The 20,000-nt window shown below is 35.1% G+C and overlaps 1 long non-coding RNA gene across 1 annotated transcript in view; it reads left to right on the top strand.

Moving 5' to 3' along the window:
* LOC137642197 (uncharacterized) overlaps positions 1-20,000 on the top strand; it is a 309,335-nt gene that overhangs the window by 173,056 nt on the left and 116,279 nt on the right. The gene's annotated exons all lie outside the window — the stretch shown is intronic.

Genomic DNA, 20,000 nt, shown 5'->3' on the forward strand with positions numbered 1-20,000 from the left:
ATTTTCTAACTGTAGAAACTCCTTAGATGAATTACAAATAATAGTAGAAATAATGATGATAAAAACAATAACTAGAAAAACACACTTAGAGCGCAGACATCCGCCACGGCAGCTTATTTCTCGAAACCAGCTTGTCTTTCCCAGAAAATATTTAGACTGTAGGCGTATTTGCAGTCTTGTGTGACAACCATGTGCGAACGTGTGGTTAATGTTAGGGTTAATTCGGTCGACCTTGACCTTGACATTTGACCCAGGACTTTCAAAATTGAATCAAGTCTACGTCTTAGCATGAATATTAATCTCTGAAAGTTTTACTACTCTTTGAGTAAAATTGTGGCCAGGAAGTTGTCCATAAACAAATGTCCACGGACTAACGCGGGCGAAAACTTCTCTTCCCAACTTCGTTGGTGGAGGTAAAAATTATGATTTTAAAGTCCCTTCTGAAATCTACGAGTCCCACACACCTTATACTGTTTCTTCTTTGATTTATAGAATGGGAACTAACGCAAATAAAAATTCCAAATTGATAGTAATAAACATTAATTATAGATTCTCTAAAAAATGCATCATAAACACCTGCCATATGGAATAGAGAATTGAAACGTGGGAGAGAAACTATTTTGCAATAGGTTCAAGCTAAGAATTGTTTGTGTTAGAGTGCTTGAAACATAAAGGGTATTGAATGACACAATGTGTCACATATCTTACTGAGAGTGACCTCGATTTCTCGTTTTCACAAAAAAAAAAAAAAAAAAAAAAAATGATATGCATCCTAGAGCATTGTTACAATTTGTGATGGAACCTTAATTACTTGTTCTGAATTTTACGAAGCTTCGAAATGAGTAATATTTTTATTTGAAATTCAATTACTGAGCTAGTATTTTTTCTTCAAATCTGCGTTGCTGTTAAACAAAGTAAGCAATGAAAAAATGTATAATAAACACATCCAGTTGATTCTGCAGTAAATGCGCATTAAAATAGATAGGATAGGAAATTTGAAATTGTGTACCTTTGCATGAGATATTGTCTTTAGAATGTAAGAATAAATGATATACTAATTTTATTATAATACGTTAAAACAGGACAATCTATTAGAGCGAGTATGATGATTATTACTGTTACATAAATCAACTATATCTAAACCGATTTTTTTTTCTATTTCATCAGGAAGAGTTGTAAATGCTTTATAATCCAGTGACATCTACAAGTATGTAACTTGGATCTCCCTATGATAACGGGCTTGAAAGGGTATTTATTTCTTTTATATCCATCCATCCATACATCGTAAAACTTATAAGTTATGCTCCTCCCACAATTGAAGATCATTTATTAAAAGAAATTTTTGAAAAATAAAATGCAGGTCTTGATATATATATATATATATATATATATATATATATATATATATATATATATATATATATGTGTGTGTGTGTGTGTGTGTGTGTGTGTGTATGTGTGTGTGTGTGTGAGTTGGATATATATGATTGTAAATCTATGTATATCTGCTAGTGGTTACCTCTCTTCTTTACTGCCTTCACTTCTAATGAAACCATAGGACCTCAGGCCCAATGACTAGTCCGGTTGCAACAGACTGGAATATCAGCTTCACCACCCTTGGGAAAGAATAAAGGAAAATGTAGATCAAACCCAAAGGGCATTGTCTCCCTCATGATGATGAACTTAAAAATTTTGAAATGAATCTGCCTGTTGCAATTATTATACATAAGAGATTTGTATTACATTCTCTTTCTTTTCCTATTAATACTTTAATACCTTTGTGTGTGCGCTTAAGTAGAAAAAGTTTGAGTTCATCACTTTGTGATATGGGTCAGTGGTAATTGTCCTGGAAATATTAGCTGTGAATGGAAATCCTAATTAGTTTGTAAGTCTTATGATCTGGTATTGAAAAGTTTAGTTTTAATGTTTTATAATATATTTTCATTTCATCTACCAATTATCATTGAAAGTTGTCCTTGCATAAACAATTAAAGTCTTTTTTTATAAGATTATTGAGCAGAGGATATTAATGAACTAATCTCTCTCTCTCTCTCTCTCTCTCTCTCTCTCTCTCTCTCTCTCTCTCTGTGTGTGCTGCATCACGTTTTGTCTTTTGGAGAACACTTGGACTTTTAAATGTTGAATCTTGTTGTAACTAAGAAGCTTAGCTGATTTAGCGTCCCTTTATCATCGCTTCCCTATGTAATTTTGCTACAAAGCAAAACTTTTTTATCTTTATACCATATGATACTCATAATTCTCTTTGGCAAACATTTATTCCATATATGTTATAGTCCGTCCGAACCTAATTCAAGCTAAAGATTGTGTTGTTTTATAAAGCTCGCTCATTAACATGGATTATATTTCGGATTTTGACCAGATTATTTTCTACTTCGTCCTAGTAATGGTTTTAGGGGATTCTAAAGGATAATCTAAATTTATGTGCATCCTATGTTTGTTTTATTTTCACAATATGTGCGAAAATATTTCGATACTTATTTTTCTCAAATGGAACTAAGCAGGTTTGAACAGCATAAGTATGTGATAAAGAGAAAAAAGCTGACCAATAAATTTGATAAGATCGTTTTAGAAGAATTGATTTTGCTCATAATGAACAAGTTTTAGATTCAAATATATTATCTATTTTATTTTTTAATGCCCAAATGCATATCTTCAACTTGGGTCATAGGTTTCATAAACTGGTATCCTCGCCAGACACCTAACAATGAACGAGCACAGAATTATTAGTCCATCAAAACATCATTAAGACATGATGCTGCACATCATCATCGCAGAATATTGCGTAGTGACATCATTACTTTAAGTTGTAAATTAAATCCCGACCAAAATTTTGCCAAGCATGATTGTGAGGGAATTGGTTTTTAACGAAGTTCATAAGCTAATAAAAGCATATACAGCTGACAGGTAGTTTCTATCATATATTGACTACTAAAATTCATAATTTCATCCGTAGTATTGATTTCATATTAACGGAAAAATAATTAAAAACTTTTTAGCCGTGAATTTAACTCTTTACATTTCAAGTTAATCTATTTTCGTATATTATCACAGTTCTTTATCTGGAGAAAAACTTTAAAGATAAGATATCCTACATGTCATTTTTTAAAAGATTATTCCTCTCGAGATGAGGATTATGAAGTTTATTTCTTAAGAGCTTGAAATTATTACAGTTATATGAGCAGTAATAGTTGTTTTTTATGTTTTTTATTATTATCATTATAAGGCAATGTTATTTATTTGTTCGGGGTCATATATACATATGTATAAAGTACATAAATGGAGGGTGATTTTTAATGAATCTACTACGAAGCAGTAAAATATGATACAAAGTAATTTTATTCTGATGTGGGAAAAGTCAATATGAAGCACGTGTGCTAATATGCTAATATGTGGAAGTTAGAGAGGAAGAACCTCATTTAAAAAGAGCAGCCATTAAAGAATTAAATTATGTATTAATAATAATAGTTTTCTTTACGATAATGTGTAGTTTTTTATCACATAAATATGAATAATTTTAGTATCATCCTAGGAAATTATGGAAAGTTCTTATATAAAAAATATCCTTAAGAATATTTTGGATCCCGGGTTAGGTGATGTATCGCTTGAGAAATAACTTTATACCGCACATGTATCACACGCTTGTACAATACAACAGTCTGTTTTTTTTTTTTTTTTTTTTTTTTTTTTTTTTTTTTTTTTTTTTTTTTTTTTTTTTTTCTCTCCCCTTGTACTGATAACTTGTTTCTGCCTGCATGTGCTTGAATCAATCTGTTTGAATTTTTGTGACCTTCTTTCACGGAAACTTGTTATAAAAACTTGCTCTGTTGAAGTGAAGTTAGTGGCAATAACTCAGTCTCTCAGTTACCCCATAACTGGTGCATCCGCACATTTGTGACCACTGGAGTGTTAGTTCCCTCCCGCTTTCCTCTGCACTACGGTGTGTTATTGTTTGATGATGCTACCATCAGAAACTGACTCTCCTATCAACGCCACTCCCCTTAAACTACCGTCCTCCTCCAGCGGAGAAGCATTCACCTGTTTTCGGCGTGCTGAAGTCCAGTTTCGCATCATCCCCGTGGACACTTTCCCGGATATCTCCATTGGCTGTGCAAGCAAGGAGACACGCCAATAACGTACGATGCCCTCAAATCATACCTCCTGGAGCAGTACTCACTATCCCCTGCCACCCGCATAGTGAAACTTTTTCAGCTCTCTCAACAACCGTTGGGGGACCAAAAGGCTTCGCTCGCCTACAATGTGTCGCAGACGGCTCTTCTCGTGAAATGAATCTACTTCGTGGCCTATGGGTATGGTGCCTACCCAAACCGGTATGTGCTGCTATCGCCGATGTTGATATTTTGCCCATGAAGGATCTGGTGACCAAAGTCGATGCCCTTATGGACAGTCACTTAACCACTTTCCAGACCTCCATCAACGCCTCCACTCCTGACGAAGTGAACAAAGTTAATGTGAATGAGGTACGACACAGACACCCATGCCATGATGTACTGGAGCGGTGACAAAGCCACCCACCACCCACATATACCCCTCCTCACTTACACCCCAACCAACGACATCTCCAGCCACTTCATGACACCCATTGGCTGCAGTTATGCTACTACCATTCCAAATTCAGGGCTGCTGCAAAGAAATGTGCAAATGATGCAGGTACAGGTGAGCGATTTTTGGTAGACACGGATGCTAGCCATTCTCTTCTTCCAAGGCCACTCTCCAGGACATGACCTAATCTGTCTATGTCTGCTGAAATCAGCTTGTTAGCTGCCAACAGATCTGTGATATCCACCCACGGTTATGAAACCCTCACATTATTGTTTGGAAGTGCCAAATATATTTAGAAGTTTCACGTTGATGCCGTCACATTGCCAATCCTCGGTGCCGACTTCCTCTCACGCTTCCATCTCCTGGTCGATGTAGCTCACTGATGGTTAGTCAACGCGGATTCATACTCCTTGACTCCTCTCCAACCCACCCTCTCCGACCTCGTTTTCCACATCAGTTCACCCATGGATACCTACGCCCATCTCCTCACATCGTACCCGGAAGTTTTCCGTCCAGATTTTTATTACTGTATCAAGACAACGGGGCCTCCTAGTGCTCGCCAGATTCAGACATCGGGCACCGAAGGTTTTGGCAGTCGTTAAAGAAATTTTCTCCGAAATGGAAGAAATGGGCCTTTACCAAAAGGCCTGAAGACCATGGTCACCACCCTTGCACATTGTTATGAAGAGAGATGGCTCTCTTCATCTGTGTGGGGATTATAGGCCCCTGAATATGCAGGCAGAACCGGATTACAGTACTACCCCTTCCCAAACAGTTTGTTGAGATGAAGTTAGTTGCAATTACTGCATCTGTTACCACCTAACTGGTGCACCCGCACAGCTTAATGCATACCAGAGGTTGGCTATATAAATATTGGTTTGGGTTAGAAGAGGACACATATCTTCGGAGGTTCAGCTACGACCGTTCTTTAGAGGGCAGAAAAAGTTTAAGTTTCTTTCAGGATCTCATCTCTGTTCTCTAAGACATCTCTGACCTCTCAGATAATATAACTTTGATTGTACTTGAACTGTTCTTAGGAACTGAAATGTTAATAACTATCGAAGCCTAGTGTAATTTTGTGTTTGAATGACTTTTACAAAAAGTGTTAAGAACTTTGTATAATCACATTATAGTAAACTTGGTCTAACTACTTCGTAACCTAAACTTTAACTTAACTTGCTATTGTGATATCAAGTGTTACTAAATCATTTTATTAAACCTAACTGTATAATTTAGACCAGAGTTCTGCATGTAGCAGCAGATAAGCATCTTTTGTATTTCATTAATAGAAAACTGTACTTTTTTATATTACATGCTTTAGGAAAGGCGAGTGTGGGATGAGATGCAAATTATGTAATTATGTATTCTGTTAAGTGAACTTACATCTTATTACCGTTTTAAATGCACTAAGTGATAAATTTTAAGAATTTTGTATTAAATATTCTTGTAATAAATTTGTATTGTTGTAAGCCATACTTATTGTTTTATCTTTTGACTTATTTTGTATAACTATTACCACATCTAGTCTGGTAACTAATGCCTCTTAAAACTAGTCAAGTCGCAGACCTAAAAGAACTCTCAAGCTCTCTCATTTCAGTCAATAGATTATCGTGATTTACTATCTGCTTAGGGAATAAAAATCTAACAACTCATCCGCTTAAGAAAATGAAATTAAACTTCAATTCTCAGCATCATCCAATTTTGAAGACGCGAGAAGCCTTCCACGAACAGTATCACAGATTAGTGATTAGGATAAATGCCACGCTATAAATTTCCGATTGGTTGATCTGCAGTATACAACTGAAATCCATTTCATGCTCGAACAATTCCATTTCATATTTTATGTGTTCTTAGGTGCCATTTGATGAAAGAGAAAGGGTAATTAGATGGTTAATCATGTATACTGTACAGATGTAATCAGAGATGGGAGTCACATAAATTATCTTTATTATGAATAAACTAGGGCCGGAACAGTGAGTATAATTGCTGACGAGACCGGGACCAAAGATGTAGGATGGAAGGCGCATGCTAGTTCTTAAATAATGGGAAATTTTTTTTTTTTTTAAATATTTTCCTCGATTATTAGTAAGTATAAATCATTTTTTTTAGCCCCTACGGTACACTCCTAGTACTGTCAGACCAGTCAATTGCTTCCGATTGTTAGTTTCTCCGAAAGTCTAATCGAACGGAATAAGTCAATATTATATTTTTAGCCTGACTATTTTCAATTATCAGGTGGGTGTTACTTCTTACTTACTAGGAACATTTGAACAAACATTCCTTAATAAATTGATCTTGTGAATAAAGACAAATTTTTAAAAAGAAAAAGAAATGCAATTCGAATTTTCATAGGACAATCTCAATCTCCTTGAAATTTTCTGAAATGTGCTATACCCTAAAGTCTTTTTTTGAGCTTTAATGACACTTTACGTCAATGAAATTCAGCAATTTATCTTTTGAAAACTGCAATGGGATATCAAGGCGATTGAACTATGAAGTAGTATTAAATTGGTGTGATGCCATGAAATAGTCTTAGGAAAGGAGCTGTATAGTGCACGTTGTTCGAAGTTTCTACAGTATCCACAGATACTTAGAAACCAACATCACAATTTAACCCAATGCTTAAAGCAAGTCTAGCTATATAAAAATAAGCTTGGTTTTTAAAAATTTATAGAATAATAGAATGTTGTAGGTGTCTTTTCGGATTTTTTCTCGCAGGTCATAGAAAACACAATCATTAGTAATTGTTTATATGATCTTTAACTTGCTTGTGCATTATTTTATAAAGCCGACTTTTGGTCAAACTAAGTTTTTTTATATCAAAGAGTCGTGTTTTCTTAGATTCGTAACGACTATGATTCATATTGTCTCCTTTTGTTCAAATTGTCTGGATTATTCTGTATAAATAGGTTTGATTTAATTATCGGTTTCTTTGTGTTGAAATATACAATCTTCTTAGTTTCTCCTTGCATCTTTACTATGCTTGGGACCGACTTTAGGTTGAATTAAAATTTCTCTACATCTAAACTCCTTGTCTCCCTAGTGCAGCCTACTCTGCATAAGCAATTCCTGAGTATTGTAATTGTGTTTGCGCGTGCAAGAGGGTACAAATTTTCATTCACCTGTTACAGAAGGTATTGTAATTTTACAATTATTATTGTTATTGGTGGTGGTAGTAGTAGTAGTAGTAGTAGTAGTAGTAGTAGTAGTAGTAGTAGTAGTAGTAGTAGTAGTATATCCCTCATTTGAAATGGCAATTGCACCATTGGAGTTTAATTTACTGAAACGTATCCATTTTTCAAATTACCTTTTTGTTAGGGAGAAAGCATACAATAATTGGCCTATATTCATTTTATCCAAGGAAGTTATGGGCACACTCGGGACCCTTTGTTTTTTACATATATGCTTTGCTGTAGTTTCATGCAGGAAGTTTTTAGCAAACATCAAGGAAGTACGCCTCTCAGTGACGATTCTGATCAAATTTATAAGGGGATGGCAGTCATAGAATTTGTATGGTGTATAGGAATTATCTTTTGTTTGCCATTGTTTATTAGTTGCTACATCTCTCACGTCGCGCAGGTAATTGGTTACAGCATCTGATAGTCCTTTGGCATAATCTACGTAGGTGTGGTTAAAGCATGGCTTGGGTACCCTTGGGCCAATTTCTTCAGGATTTTTTGCTCCGGTGATTGCTGTTTTAGTATATTTTTTTTTTTTTATTATCAAATGCTCTAGTGAGTAATATGGCAGAGAGGACTGTAGACCTTGAAATATTGCCTAAACACTTTAGGAAGTTTCATATGTTTTTGTCAGTCAGAGGTGAAAATAACTGGTATAATATGTACAGACATTTATATTGACCCTAATAGATAGTTGCCATATAAATGCAGAGTACAACAATTCTGCTGGTCCTTACAACTGTATATTGAAAAAAAGATACACAAGAGGTAAATTTTGATACCAGCACTGATCTTAATTAGTGGTTTGAGCATTGTATCGTGATATGGTTAGTGTATATTTGTAACAAAATTCACAAGTGTGAATAAAAAAAAATAATTACACGGCGTTGATAAAAAGTCTTGTGTTGGTATGATTAATATTTACAAACGAAAATTTCTTAATATCCAACTTTACGCTACCAAAGAACGAAATTTAGCTACGTCTGATAGGTTTTAGTTCCTAAAAAAGTTTCCTGAAATTGGTATTACTTTTCAGTTTACAGAACTCAAGTTTCCAAGAGAGTATTGTTTTCCTGTTTATCTTATGACCGTATGCTCCTAAGAAAGAAAGACAGAAATAAATCCCCGAGAATAAGCTCTTTTTTATTGCTCAAACATCTTGACATAATTTCACAGAGTAAGTCTACAGTTAGCCCTTGCGTTCATGAGAATCAATCGGTTTATGCTAGGACTCCTCTTAAGATGATGTGCCAGGTACTCTTATGAAATACTGAACCTACTAAAATTGGCGAAATATCCTCCAATATAAAACTCGCTGTTCCAATGATGATACTAACCCTTCACACTTCCTATGGGTGAATATTGGTTATATAATGTTTATCTAAGTATCAATAATATGCACTTGATCCTCTGTCCAGTTAGGTCTGGGATACATATAACTTGGAAAAAAATAATTGTTTCCCGTCAACTTTTTGAGTATTTGGAGAAAAAGATGATGATACTACGCTAATGTATGGCTGATCTCATTATTGTTTGTAAAATGGTGACAAATCAGGTGAGATTTGAATTTACGAATCGGGAACAAATCAGACTATTAAATGAGGTACCACAATCGTCTGCCTTCTTCATCCACATTGCAGCAATAGGCTTCTAACCGAGACTAGTACTTCTAATACGAGGCGCCAAATTGTCAGAATACCCAAGCCTGACATGCCGTACACTTAGATTCAAAAGTCCGCCGACACTCAGGGAGAATCGCTCGTCAGAGGTCTCTAGTGTTACCATGACAAAACAAATAAAGAGTTGCATTTCTTACTACTTCTTAGGAGATAGGCGGAGCCTTATCCAAGCTCAACGAACGCTGGAAAATATTATAAATCTTGTTGCCATATTTTATGCTGTGGTATCATTTGACATCTCAACTATCCAATACAAATACACAAAACACACACACAGACGCACACACATTATATATATATATATATATATATATATATATATATATATATATATATATATATATATATATAAATCTAGAATCTGTATAAGCATGTAGAAATTAATGGAGTGGCATAACTTAACAATTCCTTCCGTTAACAGCTACATTATATTGTTCGGAGATCCGACATTAGTCTTGTTCCAGTTTCATTTATGGCTCTATGCTGTAAAGTATTCATAAAAACGCCATAAATGAGTTATACGAGCCTTGACTCCTTGAGGACATTCATAGAGAGAGAGAGAGAGAGAGAGAGAGAGAGAGAGAGAGAGAGAGAGAGAGAGATTACAGTAGTGAATGTAGTAATTGGTCACCATATAAATTGATTTCTAGACATTCATGCATATCATGAGAAATTTTCGCTTGATATTGCAATGGTTCCAATAAAAATGATTGTATTATGCTTCCAAAAACTTAGTTTTAGAATGCTAAATTGATTGCTAAAGACTTTCATAGGCCTTTAGATATTCATAGATAGGAACATTTTGGAATACATAAGGATACTTTACTCTAAAATATTTCCCAAGTCATTCAGATTCAAGGGGATGTGCCATCTCAGTCTTTAGTTCGCAACCCACTTGCCCTTTATTCATAAAAGTTTTTACTTTTCCTTTCCTGCCCGTATTTGTGGCTAAGAACGGTTGGCATTGACATTTAAAATAGAGTTTTAAATTTATACTGTAAAATCTTTGCTGTGTTGCTAATTCAATCTTTATTGCAAGAGCTTTAATTTGCTTAATAATTACTGAGGCCCTATGGCAAAATTGGAGATAGTTATCATCGAGTAGCGATAACGGAATTATTTTGTTAGTCTTAAATGCTCATCCACATAATGGTAGATTTTGGAACAATAATAGCTTTAACTAGAGAGTCGTTGTCTTATGAGTGTTTGAAGGATTCGTTAGAAAGAATCCTTATACCAACATTTGTCCGGCTCGAAGTTATACTATTTAGTTACTATAGATCATTATGTTCTGTAGTCCTCCACATACCACAAGTTTTAAAATTAATATGCTCATTACGAAAGTACTCTGTAGGATAATTTGCCCGTTTGCTTTAAAATCAACCAAGATATTTTCGTTAACTGGAATAATCATAAAGGAATATGATTGAAATTGTATAAAAAATGTGAGTGAAATAGTGTTCAAAATGACTTATTTTCTAATCCAGCTAAGGAATATCTGGTTTTGGCTTCACACAAATTTCGAAAGGTTCCATGTTGGAATGGTCAAGTGCAGGTGTTTCTTGTAGCCGCTCAGGAGAAATTTCTTTTCTGGAGGGATAGTGAGAAACTAGGAACTAAAATTGACGGCCTTAGATGAATACCGGCGAAAAAGGCAATTTTTCTTAAAAATGTCGAGGATGTTTAATAAACGAATGAATAAAGAATGAATGAAAGGAACACAAATAGGAACTTGATCATGGAGACTTACGCCTATTTGAATCACGATTATTAGAAGTCAGCGTAATCAATCTACGTAATTTTCTTAAGATAAAGCTACTAGTAATTACATAATCACTGATAACTTACAGCCAAAGTATTAGTGTAGGAAATAATTTTGTGCTCATGCCCCCCCCCCCCGCGCTTATATATATATATATATATTTTTTTTTTTTTTTTGGAAAATTAGAGAATATATTACGGGAAAATTAGTATTTCTTACTTTCATTACAAATCCTTGGAAAATTATGTTGTTCTGAGGACAAGAGACATTTATATATGATTTATCAATTAAGCAAATTTCTAAAAGGTTTTGCTAGAATGTAATCGTGGTTTCATTTATCGCAATACAATTCCTTTTCGATTCAATAAACTAAATTCTGATTGTATTTAAAATGCTATGCAGTCATCAGTATTTACTGTTTCCATCACAGATTATTTATTATAGTTAATAGTTAACTTTGGTTACAAATCAACCTTAGAACAACAAAGGCTATTTATTCGGTTGCTACTAGCTACTACAAATGAACTAATTATGAATTAGGTTAGCAATATTTCATGGAACATTAACGGTTATCAAATTAGATTGAGGCAATGATACAATATTTTACAAGTTGTATACAGAATTTCTTAACCTCTTTCCACAACCTCTAAAATACAAATGCCTTCCTTGTTTCCTCAAATTCTTCAGTGTCGGATTGCCCGGGGGAGGAGTAATCCCCCCTACCTAGGCGCCCCCCCCCCCCCACCACCACCTACCCATCCATTGAAAGTGTCTACTGGGCTCCTCAAAAGAATAGTAAAAACAAATATATATATATATATATATATATATATATATATATATATATATATATATATATATATGTGTGTGTGTGTGTGTGTGTTTTATGTATTTGTAGTGAATACTCGAGGAACAAATGATACCATAGAATGAAATATGGCAACTCGATTTGTAATATTTTTAAGCGTTCGTTGAGGTTGGACAAGTCTCCGCCCATTTCCTTGAAGGTAGTAAGAAGACCAACTCTTTCTCTGTTTTGTCATGGTAACACGAGAGACCTCTGACGAACGATTCCCCTTGAGTGTCGGCGGACTTTTGAATCTAAGTGTACATAAAGACGCCAACAGCAATTAGGCTTCTGCCACCCCCTCTGTTTTTTTCTTATATGCAGGATTTTTAATAGAAGTAAAGGCCATTATTACCCCCAATTAACTATGATATTTACAAGCGTCTTAGAAAGTTCGTCTGTTTACTTATTCATACTTAGTTTAATGTTTACTATTTTGGAGGTAAAGATATTCAAAGTAAAACTATGTAAACCCAGTCTTAGGCAAGAATCTAAAGGGTGCAAGTATTTTGTGCCAGTACCCTATTTGATTACCTTCTGTTGAAGAGAAGCTCTTATCCTACTCAATTGATGAGCACTTTGACTTTTGTTTAACAAAGAAAAAAGTAAATTCTCTATGTCCTTAGCTGTTATCTAAGATATTGCTGTGAACTTTATCAACTTACTCGTTTTTGGTTAATGTTTTGATCTTTTTAACAAGGGGGTTAATTTGCTGTGCCCTCCCAACTGAATCCAGCAGCCACATTCTGAATAGTAGAATAAGAAAGAAAATCCTTACGCTGAGCGGTTACCATTTCTTGAAGGATTTCTTTGTGGGTTTACCCTACTTTTAACGATGAGTAATAATTATTTTTTATACATTTCAATATTTTGTTTGTGTCATTCAGTTTTCAGAGGGTTATTGAATCAAAAAATTAGAAATTAGTGTTAGTTTATAGCGGTATAAGTAATTATAACTTGTATTAACGACCAAAATTTGAAAACTAATATTGTCTCTTGGTGAAGCTGATCAATTTTGACATGACGCACATTCTCTTTGGTCTTTTCCATCCATTTAATAAATCTACCTAATTCATTTATGAAGTTAGATAGCATGGAGTATTATAAGATCTAGAAGATAACAAATGGTTGAAGTTTTATCAATTTATCAATTTGCTGCATAATGATGTTAAGTTCAAAACATACTTTTGAATGAGTTTTTTTATTATTTGTACGTGGGATTTATTCAGATATAGTAATCTACACTTTTTTTGGCATTAGGTAAGAAATAAACGGAAGAATTATCTTTCTATATAAATAACGTACAACAGGGTTATATAGTGTCCTGTCCTGACAATCCTTAGATTTCCTTCAATATATATGTTATTTGGCTAGCATGATTATTCTTCTAATTAAGTAAATTTTTCTCGCACTACGCAATTTTTTAGGGAAACTTGGCTGAATCCCTCGTCAGGCTGGGAGGAGTGGAGAGAGGAAAGGTCCCCTTTGTTCCTTTGTTTGATGTCGGCCACACCCCAAAATGGGCAAGTGCCTTGATAAATAGATAGAGTAACCTTTAATGATTATTACACTATTTTTCCTAATGAGAATATATTACTAGCTAGCTGCAAAGATTTCTTATGGCAATGGGCTTAATATCTAACCAATGCTTTGTTTTACATATTCCTATTTTAGTTTAAATTTTGAGTAAATCTTAATTATGAATTTCAGTCCAGTACGTATTGGGAACCATTTGCAATGGTTTTCCCATTCTAACTCATATAAACCCAGTAGAAAGAAGTCCAATAACTCGCTTGGGAAATCATGGCAACTAATCATTGCGAAAATTTGGGGGAGATTGATCAAGAAAATTTATTTCTCTCATCCAGTATAATTACGATCCTCAGTTTTACTTGCTATTCTAATCTCACTATATATGTTACTCCCGAGACTTGTCTCACAAAAGAGATTTGATAAAATCACACACTTTCATACATCAAGTTTAACAAAATTGACAGAACCGGAAACTTATTTTGTTGGGGAAAAAACATCCCCCCCCCAAAAAAAAAAAAATTGCGTGTAAATATTCACATATGTTAATCATTATGTTTAGTTCATTTGTTTAAACGTGTCTCTTCCCTTCTTTTTAATATTAGACATAAAAAATCCTGATAAATTAGTGCATATTTTTAGTTTCGTGCAAAACTTTTTGAGACGTGGACGTACATCTAGTATAATCATTTAAAAGATATACATTACTTTTTTTTACAATCATGTTGTCTGTCAGCTTTGTAAATGTTTTTCCACTATACTTTTTCAAAAAAAATATAATTGAGAGAGTTATGAAAAACTGTTGTATGAGTGTGTTTCGTCTCCCCTTAATATTAAAGGAAAACAGACGAGATTGGTGCAAATTGAGTATTATAAGTTCTGTTACCATATAGCACAATGGTTATTCTAGGAGTTATGTGAGGATAATAATTTCAGGTGGCTTTTATGGCATATTCACATCACAAAAACTTGCCATTGTATGTCGCCTGCCACTTACAACCAGTTTGCTGACATTTATGTCCAATGCAAAATGAAATCTAAACCATGGTGGCCTTTGTGTAACAGTTATCACTCAACGGTGAACGTCCTCTGGGAGGATGAAGTGGGCCAATCGCTGGTCATAGCTCTAAAACTACAAGAGTCCTCAGCTGAGACTGTAGATACTAATAACGGGTAGAAGCGATTTTTTACAACTTATCGAAATCATCATCTAAGAGATAGCATTCTGCTCTATGACATTAGTAAAAAGAGCGACGAATCATGCTGTTCGGCTTTGATCTGAAAAGAAGAAAAAAAGAATGGTTTGGGAAGTCTGCTGACCAGTTCCTTCCAACTTGTATTTCATCCAGAAATTGGCCTGCAACGGTTGTTCTTCAAATCTTGATAATTCGGGTTGATAACGTCTTTCAGCTTGTCACCGAAGAATTTAATTAGATGAACAGAAGACAATTGCAGCTTGCAGTGATTTTATGCTTACCCCTGCAATCGAAATGGGTGTCAGTAGTGGTACAGTTGAAGTATTAATGCAGTATGACAATACCTATCCATACCTTACTAAAGTCAGTTAGCATGACCATAGGTCAATGGCCTCCTGAGCTTGCTATAATTTCTATGGTAATTGTGCTCCCCGATACAAATAATGTGCTTAGTTGTTTCTGACATCCATGAAAGGTTCATCAGAAGCCCTAAACCCTCTTAATGAGAGAATGCCTTGATGAAGTCATCGTGCTTCAACAGGGAATATTGTTTCCATGTTGAAACATTGTGACGAGGGAGAGTCCTCTCGAACTTGGGGAAATTGCTTCACCAGTTCGAATGTAAATTTCTCCCTTTCTCATCTATTTCTTCTTGTCAATATTAATTTGATCTCCTGCTTCGATGAGTGGGAGAAGGGATGACGTTAGATGAATAGGAGAATGGATTACAGTTGGAAAGTATTTGAGGGTATTGGATGATCTCAACCCTCCCGAAGATGGTTTGGAAATTTTTTTGTCCGATTTACTCTCAAGGGTTGGGTCATTGGAATTCGTGGGGATCTAATCCTTGAGGCAGGACTCTGGGCTTCTGGCCAAAAGCCCATAATTACAAATATGGGGAGAATGATTCCATATTATTATTATTATTATTATTATTATCATTATTATTATCATTGCTTGCTAAGTTACAACCCTAGTTGGAAAAGTAGGATGCTATAAGCCCAGAGGCTCCAACAGGGAAATTAGCACAGTGAAAAGGGAATTAAGGAGACAAATAAGCTACAAAAGACTTAATGAACAACTAAAATAAAATATTTCAAGAACAGTAACATTAAAATAAATCTTTCATATATAAACCATAAAAACTTCAAAATAACAAGAGGAAGAAAAATATATAGAATAGTGTGCCCGAGTGTACCCAAGACAGTAGAAGACCATGGTACAGAGGCTATGGCACTACCCAAGACTATAGAACAATGGTTTGATTTTGGTGTGTCCTTCTCCCAGAAGAGCTGCTTACCATAGCTAAAGAGTCTCTTCTACCCTTACCAAGACTAAAGTAGTCACTGAACAACTACGGTGCAAGTGTCAACCCCCTTAAGCTAAGAAATATTGTTTAGTAATCTCAGTATTATAAGGTGTATGAGGACAGAGAAGAATGCGGAAAGAATAGGCCAGACTATTCGGTGTATGTGTAAGCAAAGGAAATTTGAACCAAAACCAGAGAGAGAAAGAGGGATCCAATATAATACTGTCTGGCTAGACAAAAGGCCCAATAACACTCTAGTGGTAGTATCTCAACAGGTGCCTCTATATCTGTTTTGGTGTATGGAGTGAACCATCTGGGAAGTATACTCTCGCTGTGCCGATAGTGGGGAATGCAAATTTCCTTTCCAACGTATGATACTTTCTTAATGTTATCAAGCAAGTAAAACAATCAACAAACAAAAAAATAAAACTAAGCACGGGCCTTTCATACGGATTCTTCTCATAACGAACCCCTCTCCCATGGATATGCTGATTCAACCCGTGACACTGTTGACGACCTCTGCTAGTTTAATTAAGGAAAATTATGTTGGTGACCTAGGAACTGAAAAGGACCATTCTACTAATGTTAAAAAACCAAGTAATTTCGACAACATAAGGAAACTGCGAATCCTTCATGTTACTTAAATTCCAATAGATACTAATTATGAGGAGCTATATAGAGCATTTAAGAGTTATGTAATAATATTGGAAATAAGAGTGAAACTTCAAGGTGATAGAAAGGATTGATGGATATCCTATGATAGTCATGATAAATCATTTAATGCCCTAAGTAACATCATGCATGTTAAACTTAATAATTTTAATACTAAGGGTTGTTTGTGTGATAAGGTATTAACAGATTTGGATGTATACAAACCTGCCGACTGGTGTGAAAAACACAGTAATGTAATAAAATCTTCCCAGAGAAAGCCAAAACCATCAATGTGGCTTTTTGCAGAGCCTAAAGGGAGTACAGGGAATTATTTCAAAATTTGCAAATTTATTCAGAAAAAAAGTAGGAACCATTGCTCCTAGTGATATATCTCATTGTGGGCAAAAATATTTCCTCATCCATGCCAAATCATGCACACAATCTGTAATACCATTTAACCTAAAGACAAGTAGTGGTATACTACATTGGATATTAAACCCCACCTAGATTATATCTTTGGAAGGGGATTGGTCTTCAATAAAAACCTGTATGAATTAACAGAGGAGGATATACTGGCCATGTGTCCATTAACAGTGTGGACAGTGCATGCTAATGTATCTTTCCATAATATTATTGAAAATGAAATTATTAAAGGACGACCTTTCAAACAGAACCTACTTCAATGTTTCAGTTGTTTTAGATTTGGACACCCTTCTTAAGTGTGTAAAAGCAAAACAATGTGCCGCATTTCCTCAAAATCTTACCATATAGAGTGTACATTTGAGGCCAGGTGTTTGAACTACAACTCAAATAATATATCCATTGATAGGTGATGCGAGCTACATGAGTTGTAAGAAGCTACACTCAACAAATCCAATGTGGACATAAGTGTGGGACATGTCACAAGACTAATGAAAAAACAAACAGTTATGTAAAGGAATTAAAATGAATAGGAAATTTACCTTAGGAGACTTTAAACCCACCTAGTACTGCCAGTAGTTATAGGAAATTAAATAAGTCATCTAGTAGTAAAAAAGTGCTGCATAACGAGGTAAGTATATTGCCTTGTGAGGCTTTGTCAAGGTCTATTAACACTGGGGAATTGCCCATATCTAAAACCTTCGTTCCCCATTACCATTACTAGTACTAACCTCTCTCAGGACATGTCCTTGCCTGATTTTATGGAGGTTCCACTTAAAAACCAACTTACCTGGTGCTCCTGTATTGGGGAAGGTGCAAAAACCTAATAGATCGCCACCTATTAACCTAAAAAGAGAGAAGACTCAATCTATCTCGCACCCTTCCATAAGAAACTTTAAAGTTATTACATCAAATTAATTTTATGATTTGTCTATTAATGTTTCTGATCAACCGGAAGACAGCTTAAATAAATCAGACATTCAAGTTGAGGTCCACCATCCTCCTCAACAATAAGATAAAATGGACACAAAGAAAAAGACAAATGTAAAACCCAATATATGAAGACCCTTTCCAAAGAATTACAATGAGAAGACTTCATCCAAGGTGTCTTCCACCCCAAAAAATAAACCATATTTTTTCCTCCATTTTGCAATGGAATTGTCAGGGTTTAAGGGCCAATTATGAAGAACTTAAGCTCCTCATTCATGAGCACTCCCCTATAATTGTATGTCTACAGGAGAGCAAGCATGATGCTAATTCTCCTTGCCCTTGATTGTATGTTAGCTATAGGACACCATATGATCAATGAGCTGGGAGCCATGGCGATCTTGTTTACGTTCGTCGAGATGTTCCCAAAATATCTTTGTCTATTCGTACACCTCTGCAAGCATTGGTTGTACATATAGATATAGGGAGAAAATATACAATTATCTCTTTTTACTTGTCTGTAAATGATAACGTCTCGCGTGATAATTTAGCAGATGTGATTTGACAACTCCCTCAAACTTTTCTCTTACTGAGATATTTGATTGGTAAGAATATAAGAGACGATATTTTAGTAAACACAAGGGGTAGTATTATATCATCAGTTGTGGAGAATAAAGATGTAAGACTCCTGGATACATGAGAGCCCACGAACTTTCATTTCCAGACAGGTACCTTATCATGCATTGACCTTTCAATTGCAAGCTCTAACGGCCTTCTCGATTTCGATTGGAGAACATTGGACGATTGGCATACTAGTGATCATACACCAATCGTTCTAAACACCAACAATAATCCAACTTTACAGAGACTGCCATGATGGAACCTTGACAAGGCAGACTGGGATAGAATTCGGGAGCTAAGCGAAATTGAAGTGAATGCAGAACAGTTTGTAAGTGTTGATGATGCCATAGACTTAGTGAATGGGACTCTCCATACAGCAGAGTCAATTCAATTCCCAAAACCACAGGGTTATTCAAACAGTGACCAGTCCCCTGGTGGTCTTTAGAACTAACTGCCCTGCACAGAGGCACAAGAAAATATTGGACTCGATTGTGTAGACACCGTACAGAGGAGAATTTGATAATATACTAAAATGCAGAGCACAGTTCCGTCGTGCCATGAAAGAAGCCAGGCGCCGGTCTTGAATATCTTTTGTTTCCCCAGTCAACAATAGAACACCACCATTTTCCGTATGGAGGAAAGTAAAAAAAGATAGCAGACAAATTTATCATCCAAGGCCCCAACCCACCACCAATGTTGAAAGTGAATGGTAGGTATGTGACTGGAGCAACTGAGGTTAACAATGCCTTGACCGATCATTTCTCCAATGTATCATACAAGTGTTAAACAGCTCCTGGTCACCAGTAGTGTATAGAAGTATTGAAGAACAAAACATGCTAGATGTTATAACAGTAAAGGAAGAATCTTATAATGTTGTTTTAACTGAAAGGGAATTTGACTCCGCACTTGCTACTTACAAAGATGCAACACCTGGACCCGATGGAATTCAATATGCAATGATTAAAAATGTATAAGTTATTTATTTTGAGCCTTATTAACAGAACATGGCATGATCATAGTTATTCAAATACTTGGGAACTAGCATTTGAATAAAACCTGGTAAGGACAAGTTATTATAAACAAACTATCAACCCAATGCATTGACATCTTGTTTATGTAAGATTGTGGAAAGGAAAGGTATAATTTATTTACTAAAGCCATTTCTTTTCTTGTGGCCTTAGAGGGTTTCATCTGGACTTGCATTCCACCAGTGACATGTTACGACTTAAATATTGTCTTTAATGCACACATCGTATATATATATATATATATATATATATATATATATATATATATAT

Source organism: Palaemon carinicauda, chromosome 6 (genome assembly GCF_036898095.1).
Source record: "Palaemon carinicauda isolate YSFRI2023 chromosome 6, ASM3689809v2, whole genome shotgun sequence".
Classification (NCBI taxonomy): domain Eukaryota; kingdom Metazoa; phylum Arthropoda; class Malacostraca; order Decapoda; family Palaemonidae; genus Palaemon; species Palaemon carinicauda.